Below are 7337 nucleotides of genomic sequence, written 5' to 3'. Positions count from 1 at the left end.
ATGGGACTATCCCTAGAAGAAAAGTTTCTTCTTTTTATATCTAATCCTAATTAATTCAAAATCTAAATTCTAAAATTAAAATAATATCTTTTCCTAAAATAAGATTTAAATTTGAATCAGAATTAATTAAATAATCAGCAAGTCTTCAATTGATGGATGGGGACCACTTCCTTTGTAGGGTCCACGCCTAACCTGGGAAGTAACGGGAAGTGTTCCCCTGAGTCCTCCATTCTGCAGCCTCTAATCTGTGTTTCCTGAGCTGAAAACTGGGTCAAAAATAGCCCAAAAATTGCCCCCAGTGTTTTCTGCACGTGGCGCATGTCACGCGTACGCGTCAGTCACGCGTACGCGTCAAGTACGCGCACGCGTCGCTGAGCAAATCTTCAGATCACGCGTACGCATCAGGTACGCGCACGCATTGCCATGGAAAGCTCCAAATCACGCGTACGCGTCAGGTGTGCGTACGCATCGCTCCTCGCTGGTCATCTCCTTTAATTCTTGTGCTATAGAAACTCCATCAAATCCAGCCGAATGCTACCTAAAATAAACAGAATTGCACAAGACTCAAAGTAGCATCATAGTAGATAAAAGATAATTAATTCTTGATTAAACTTAACAAATTAGATGCAAATTCACTAGGAAAAGATAGGAAAGATGCTCACGCATCACAACACCAAACTTGAATTGTTGCTTGTCCTCAAGCAACCAAAACTAATATAGGCTTAGGATGTGAATTTGCATGAGAATGAGAGTTCGATTAAGCTCATGTCTCTTCTTACAGTGGGGTTTACAATTGCAATCCTGAATAGTTTTGGCATCTCACTATCCTTTGAATCAGAAGGATGTCACTGTCATTCGGAATTAGAATCCGGATAATATTATGAATTCTCTTATCTTTTGTAACTCAATTTAACCCTTGAACACAACAATTTTTCTTTTAATTCTCTTTTCTTTGGTGCTTTGCACCTTGAGCCTAGCCGTGACTTTAAATATTTTGTCTCAAGCTTCACTTGACACAGAAACACCACAAGCACTTAACTGGAGAACTTTCTTTAAGTTCTGATTTTTCCTTCAATTGCTCCCAAACAGTGGTGCTCAAAGCCTTTGGCATACTCTGTTAATTGCAATTGATCTTGACTCTAATGTTTTGTCTCAAGGATTACTTGACACAAGAACACCACAAGCATGTGACTAGGGAAACAACTCTTTGAGCTTTTAATCATGTCTGACCTCCCTAGTCATTGATGCTCAGAGCCTTGGACCTTGCTTTTATATCTTTTTTTTCCTTTTTTTTCTTTTGTTGTTTCTTTTGCTTCAAGGATTAAACTTTCATTAATTTCAGAGAAGTCATAATAGTTCTCTAAATTCATGTTCATTATACATCAACATTCTTTGATTCAAATTCAACTATGCACTGTTTACGTCATGCATTCAGAATCACAGAGAACACCACCACATTTAAGTAAATAAGACTACTCTTAAAATTAAACTCAATTTCTCATGCACTTCATCTTTTCTTCTTTCTTTTTGATTTCAAGCTTAGTGGGCAATACATGAGACATCTTTCAGAATTAAAGCAATTAACAGAAAACTAAACTAGAACCTAGGAATCTAACTAACAAAGGATCATGCAATAAACAAAGCAAAATAGCAGAAAATCGGAACATAACATAGTAAGAGCGGGAAGGAATATAGAATGAAAGGAACTCAACCACCTCAATTATCCTAGCGGTCATTTTATTCTTCAGGTTGTGCTCCTCCGTGAAGATGATTCGCCTCCCTTTGGTACCATAAATTTAGACAGAAAAACCATAAGCGTAGCGTCAATACCAAACTTAAAGGTTTGCTTGTCCTTAAGCAAAGAAGAACTGAAAACAAAAACAAAAAGTATGAAGAAAGAAGAATAAAAGGATAAAAGAACAAGAGAGAATTAGGATTGGGGGTGGATGATTTGAAATCCGGCGTTGATTTGGTTTAATTGGGCATACGCGTGATGGGTCTTGTGCTCCCAACACCATTTCAGCCCCATACCATCATAATTCTCTGGCCATACACCCATTTACACCGATTTGCAAGGTCATGCGTATGCGTGGGTGACGCGTACGCGTGGTCTGGCGAAAACGCAAGCGACGCGTACGTGTGAGGGACGCGTACGCGTGGGCTCGCTTATGCGCTAGGCATGCCACCAGCACCACTCCTGTACAACTCTCTATTTAACTCTATTTTTTCACGCACACACATATGACGCGTACGCGTCAGCGACGCTTGCGCGTCATGTCCCTTTTTTTCGCCTGAAGTGTTCGGTTCCTGTGATAAAATAGCTGCATGATCAGAAAAACAGTAAAAACTCAATAAAAAATCAAATAAGTAAGAAAACGACTGCTACGAAAAATAAGTAAGGATACAAAATTATCGGGTTGTCTCCCGACAAGCACTTCTTTAACATCACTAGCTTGACAGTCAGTTCTGCTAATTCAGCCGATGAGTGGACCTCTGGCGATTAATCTCGCCTCCAAGATAGTGCTTCAACCTCTGGCCATCCACTGTGAATATCCTGTCAGAATTCTCTTCCTGTATTTCCACATGACAATATGGTGAAGCTCTGGTAACCACAAACGGTCTTGATCACCGGAATTTCAGCTTTCCGGGAAAGAGTTTGAGCCTTGAATTATACAAAAGCACTCTCTGTCCTGGCTTAAAGACTCGGATGGCAATCTTCTTGTCATGAAATAGCTTGGTTCTCTCCTTATAGAGCTTGGCATTCTCATAGGCTGAATATCTAAATTCATCAAGCTCATTCAACTGAAGCATTCGCTTAATTCCAGCAGCTTCTGAATCAAGATTCAGGTACCTGATTGTCCAGTAAGCTTTATGCTCCAGCTCAACTGGCAAGTGACAGGCTTTGCCATAGACCAACTGATAAGGGGACATGCCAATGAGAGTCTTGTACGCTGTCCGGTATGCCCAGAGAGCGTCATCAAGCTTCCTAGACCAGTCCTTTCTTGAAACACTGATGGTCTTCTCTAGAATCCTCTTGAGTTCCCGATTGGAAACTTCAACCTGTCCACTTGTCTGGGGGTGATAGGGGGTTGCCACTTTATGACGGACTCCATATCTATGCAGAAGTGAGTCCAGCTGTCTGTTACAGAAGTGACTTCCACCATCACTAATGAGTGTCCTTGGGACACCAAACCGGCTAAAGATATATCTCTGAAGAAAGCTCATTACCACCTTGGCATCATTGGTGGGTAGAGCCACAGCCTCCACCCACTTGGACACATAGTCAACTGCCACTAGAATGTAGTTGTTTGAATGCGAGGGTGGAAAAGGTCCCATGAAATCAATACCCCACACATCAAACAACTCGACCTCAAGAATCCCTTGCTATGGCATTTCATGGTTGGCAGGGAGATTCGTGGCCTTTTCACATCTGTCACAGTGCTTTACAAATTCTCTTGAGTCCCTGAAGAGAGTCGACCAGTAAAATTCGCTCTGAAGAACCTTTGTAGCTGTCCGTTCACCACCAAAGTGGCCTCCATAATCAGAACCATGACAATGCCAAAGGATCTGCAGTTTTTCTTCATCTGGGACACATCTTTGGATTATACCATCTAAACACCTTTTAAAAAGGTATGGTTCCTCCCAAATGTAGTACTTTGCATCAGTCATCAATAACTTCTTTACTTGTTGCCTGCTGTACTTCTTTGGAATAAAATTCATGGCCTTGTAATTTGCAATGTCTGCAAACCATGGAGCCTGCTAAATGAGGAAAATTTGCTCATTCGGAAACGTCCCAGTCACAGCTGTGGGTGGTTGTACTCCTGCTTCAGGCTCAATTCTGGAGAGATGGTCAACTACTTGATTTTCTGACATTTTCTTGTCTTTTATCTCAATATCAATCTCCTGAAGGAGCAACACCCATCTGATTAATCTTGGTTTAGAGTCCTACTTGGTTAGAAGGTACTTCAAAGCAGCATGGTCAGTATAAACAATAACTTTAGAACCAAGTAAATAAGACCTAAACTTATCAACAGCAGACACAACAGCTAATAATTCCTTTTCTGTAGTTGTGTAATTCTTTTGGGCATCATTTAAGACACAACTGGCATAGTAAATGATATGTACAAGCTTACCATGCCTCTATCCTAAAACAGCTCCTATAGCAAAGTTACTGGCATCACACATCAATTCAAATGGTAAATCCCAGTCAGGGGGAGCTATAATGGGAGCAGAGGTAAAGTTTACTTTCAGAGTTTCAAAAGCATGCAGACAATCAGAATCAAAGAGAAAAGGAACATCAGCAACCAACAGGTTGCTTAATAGTTTAGCAATTTTAGAAAAATCCTTTATAAATCTTCTATGAAATCCTGCATAACCCAAGAAACTCCTGACTGCCTTCACATTAGCTGGTGGTGGTAATTTTTCAATTACCTCTACCTTTGCTTTGTCAACCTCAATCCCTTTACTTGAAATCCGGTGTCTGAGAACAATGCCTTCTGTAACCATAAAATGGCATTTTTCCCAATTTAAAACAAGGTTTGATTCTTGACACCGTTCCAAGACCAGAGATAAATATCAAGGCATGATTCAAAAGAATTACCGAAAACAGAAAAGTCATCCATAAATACCTTAATAAACTTTTTAACCATATCAAAAAAAATTGAAAGCATACACCTCTGAAAAGTTGTTGGAGCATTACAAAGTCCAAATGGCATTCTTCTGTAAGTAAATACTCCAAAGGGCATGTGAATGCTGTCTTCTTTTGATCTTGAGGATCCACTGCAATTTGGTTATATCCAGAATATCCATCTAGAAAACAATAAAAAGCATGACCAGCTAACCTCTCAAGTATCTGATCAATGAAAGACAGGGGGAAATGATCCTTCCTTGTAGCAGTGTTGAGCCTCCTGTAGTCTATGCACATTCTCCATCCTATGACTGTTCTTGCAGGAATAAGCTCATTCTTTTCATTCTTGATCACTGTCATCCCTTCTTTCTTGGGAACTACCTGCACAGGACTTACCAAAGGACTGTAAGAAATAGGATAAATGATACATGCTTCCCATAATTTCATTACCTCTTTTTGGACTACCTCTTTCATAGTTGGATTGAGTCTCCTTTGTGGTTGCATAACTGGTTTAGCATCATCTTCAAGGAGGATCTTGTGCATACACTTGGTTGGACTAATCCCCTTCAAGTCACTAATAGTCCATCCAAGAGATGTTTTATGGCTCTTGTGCACTGAAATAAGCATCTCTTCCTCTTCAGGCTTCAGGGAAGAGCTAATAATCACTGGATAGGAATCATTTTCACCCAAGAACACATATTTCAGAGAAGGAGGTAAAGGTTTGAGCTCAAGCTTGGGGGCTTCCTCCTCTGCCTTAGGCGTGTGAACCATAGCCTTCTAGGGTGGTGAATCATCAACTTCCACTAATTCATACTCAGAAATAGGATTCAGAATGTCATCAAGTACCTCAGCCTTCAGTACCTCTTGAACAAGTGGTTCAATAACATCTATTTTCATACACCCTTCAGAATCATTAGGGTGCTTGAGAGCTTCAAAAACATTGAGGACTACCTGTTCTTCATTGACCCTCAGGGTTAATTCACCCTTTTGCACATCAATCAGAGCTCTACCTGTAGCTAAAAAGGGTCTACCAAGTATAATAGAGGATTTTACCTCCTCTTCCATGTCTAATATAACAAAATCAACAGGAAAAATAAATAGTCCTACTTTAACAAGTAAATCCTCAACAACACCCACAGCTAATTTAATAGAAAGATCAGTAAGTTGAAGAGAAATACGAGTAGATTTTACCTCCTCAATTTGAAGCTTTTTCATCACTGAAAGAGGCATTAGATTGATGCTAGCTCCAAGATCACATAAAGCTCTCTGAATGGTGATATCTCCAATGGTGCAAGGAATGACAAAGCTCCCTGGGTCTGGCATCTTCTCAGGCAGGTTGTGTTGAATAATGGCACTACATTCCTTGGTTAACACCACTGTCTCTTGTTCCTTCCAATTCCTGTTGTGGGTCAACAATTCTTTCATAAACTTTGCATAGAGATGCATTTTCTCTAGAGCCTCTGCAAAAGGAATGTTGATCTGCAACTTCTTGAAGACATCTAAAAATTTAGAAAACTGCTTTTCTTTGGAAGCCTTCTGAAGCCTCTGAGGATATGGAATTTTTGGCTTGTATTCAGGAGCCTTTGGCAAGGTGAGATAAGTGTCAAGAGAGTCAGGGAACGGGTTGTCTGCACGCTTTGGAGGGGCGTACTCCACTTCTCCCTTCTTCTCCTCTGGAGCTTCCTTTTCAACTAGCTCTTCATTGGCCTTGGTCTCAGAGCCAGCTACTTTACGATCTTCTCAATTGAATAACCTTGCAATCTTCTCTTGAGTTCACCACTGTATCACCTGGAAATGTACTTGCAGACCTCTCAGGTATTTGCTTGCTTAGTTGGCCCATTTGCACCTCCAAGTTTCTAATGGAGGCTCTAGTTTCTTGCATAAAACTCCTCATCATCTCCCAATTAGAATCTTCTTGGGATTTAGAGTTTGCCTGCTGAGGTGGTTGTTGCTGCTGAGACTGAAATTGGCGGTTATTGTAATTGTTCTGTTGGAAGCCGCCCTGAGAATTATTGTTGAAGTTCTGAGGTCTCTGAGGTTGGTCCCTCCATCCAAAATTTGGGTGATTCCTCCACCCCTGATTGTATGTCTTAGAATATGGATCATTGTTGGGATTTCTAGGACCACTCCCCATGTAATTGACCTGTTCAGAAGAGGATTGAGCATAATCATAATTATCATTTTGCATAAACTTACCTGCCATGTCATAAGAGACCTCTTGAGATGGATTTTGGGTGTTGATAGCTAAGACTTACATGCCACCCATCTGTTGAGTAAGTAGACTTATTTGCTGAGACATAAACTTGTTCTGAGCAAGAATAGCGTTAACAGCATCCATTTCCAACACACCTCTCTTCTGAGAAGTCTCTGAGTTCACAGGATTCCTGTTAGATGAGTATAAATATTGGTTGCTGGCAACCAACTCAATAAGCTTAATAGTCTCCTCCGGTATCTTCTTCTTGTGCAATGAACTACCTGTGGAATTATCCAAGCATATTTTGGATATTTCTCCCAAGCCTTCATAAAAGATGTCTAGTTAGGTCCATTTGGAGAACATGTCCAGAGGGTATTGCCTAATCAGTAGCTTGTACCTCTCCCAAGCTTCATAAAGAGTTTCACCATCCTTCTGTTTGAAGGTCTGAACCTCCACCCTAAGTTTAGTCAGCTTCTTTGGTGGGAAAAATTTAGTAAGAAACTTAGTAATAACCTT

General features: G+C 40.5%; 1 non-coding gene across 1 annotated transcript; it reads left to right on the top strand.

Moving 5' to 3' along the window:
• The first annotated feature begins 7177 nt into the window (after positions 1-7177).
• On the top strand, positions 7178-7286 carry LOC112762821 (small nucleolar RNA R71). Its single transcript, XR_003182769.1, has one exon. It is a non-coding gene; the product is annotated as a small nucleolar RNA R71 (small nucleolar RNA).
• Positions 7287-7337: the final 51 nt, after the last annotated feature.

Source organism: Arachis hypogaea, chromosome 2 (assembly GCF_003086295.3).
Source record: "Arachis hypogaea cultivar Tifrunner chromosome 2, arahy.Tifrunner.gnm2.J5K5, whole genome shotgun sequence".
NCBI lineage: Eukaryota > Viridiplantae > Streptophyta > Magnoliopsida > Fabales > Fabaceae > Arachis > Arachis hypogaea.
The sequence above is the reverse complement of the archived record's forward strand: the minus strand, read 5'-3'. Positions and strand labels throughout refer to the sequence as shown.